Below are 1,988 nucleotides of genomic sequence, written 5' to 3'. Positions count from 1 at the left end.
ACGAAAAGGGTGTATAAACCCAAACCCAAAACAATAAAGTAAATGGTAACGGAATCACACTTATCAATAATTACCTTAAACGTAAATGGGTTGAACGCCCCAACCAAAAGACAAAGACTGGCCGGATGGATACAAAAACAAGACCCCTCTATATGCTGCTTACAAGAGACCCACCTCAAAACAAGGGACACATACAGACTGAAAGTGAAGGGCTGGAAAAAGATATACCACGCAAATAGAGACCAAAAGAAAGCAGGAGTGGCAATACTCATATCCGATAAAATAGACTTTAAAACAAAGGCTGTGAAAAGAGACAAAGAAGGCCACTACATAATGATCAAAGGAACAATCCAAGAAGAAGATATAACAATTATAAATATATATGCCCCCAATATAGGAGCACCGCAATATGTAAGACAAATGCTAACAAGTATGAAAGGGGAAATCAACAATAACACAATAATAGTGGGAGACTTTAATACCCCACTCACACCTATGGACAGATCAACTAAACAGAAAATTAACAAAGAAACGCAAACTTTAAATGACACATTAGATCAGTTAGACCTAATTGATATCTATAGGACATTTCACCCCAAAACAATGAATTTCACTTTTTTTTCAAGTGCTCATGGAACCTTCTCCAGGATAGATCACATCCTGGGCCATAAATCTAAACTTGATAAATTCAAAAAAATCGAAATCATTCCAAGCATCTTTTCTGACCATAATGCATTAAGATTAGATCTCAATTACAGGAGAAAAACTATTAAAAATTCCAACATATGGAGGTTGAACAACACACTTCTGAATAACCAACAAATCACAGAAGAAATAAAAAAAGAAATCAAAATATGCATAGAAACTAATGAAAATGAAAACACAACAACCCAAAACCTGTGGGATACTATAAAAGCAGTGCTAAGAGGAAAGTTCATAGCAATACAGGCATACCTCAAGAAACAAGAAAAAAGTCAAATAAATAACCTAACTCTGCAACTAAAGCAACTAGAAAAGGAAGAGTTGGAGAACCCCAGAGTTAGTAGAAGGAAAGAAATCTTAAAAATTAGGGCAGAAATAAATGCAAAAGAAACAAAAGAGACCATAGCAAAAATCAACAAAGCCAAAAGCTGGTTCTTTGAAAGGATAAATAAAATTGACAAACCATTAGCCAGACTCATCAAGAAGCAAAGAGAGAAAAATCAAATCAATAAAATTAGAAATGAAAATGGAGAGATCACAACAGACAACACAGAAATACAAAGGATCATAAGAGACTACTATCAGCAGTTGTATGCCAATAAAATGGACAACGTGGAAGAAATGGACAAATTCTTAGAAAAGTACAATTTTCCAAAACTGAACCAGGAAGAAATAGAAAATCTTAACAGACCCATCACAAGCACGGAAATTGAAACAGTAATCAGAAATCTTCCAGCAAACAAAAGCCCAGGTCCAGACGGCTTCACAGCTGAATTCTACCAAAAATTTCGAGAAGAGCTAACACCTATCCTCCTCAAACTCTTCCAGAAAATTGCAGAGGAAGGTAAACTTCCAAACTCATTCTATGAGGCCACCATCACCCTAATACCAAAACCTGACAAAGATGTCACAAAAAAGGAAAACTACAGGCCAATATCACTGATGAACATAGATGCAAAAATCCTCAACAAAATTCTAGCAATCAGAATCCAACAACACATTAAAAAGATCATACACCATGACCAAGTGGGCTTTATCCCAGGGATGCAAGGATTCTTCAATATCCGCAAATCAATCAATGTAATTCACCACATTAACAAATTGAAAAATAAAAACCATATGATTATCTCAATAGATGCAGAGAAGGCCTTTGACAAAATTCAACATCCATTTATGATAAAAACTCTCCAGAAAGCAGGAATAGAAGGAACATACCTCAACATAATAAAAGCTATATATGACAAACCCACAGCAAACATTATCCTCAATGGTGAAAAATTGAAAGC

The sequence above is a fragment of the Capra hircus genome, chromosome 25, assembly GCF_001704415.2.
Source record: "Capra hircus breed San Clemente chromosome 25, ASM170441v1, whole genome shotgun sequence".
Lineage (NCBI taxonomy): Eukaryota > Metazoa > Chordata > Mammalia > Artiodactyla > Bovidae > Capra > Capra hircus.
This window is presented reverse-complemented; position numbering follows the sequence as displayed.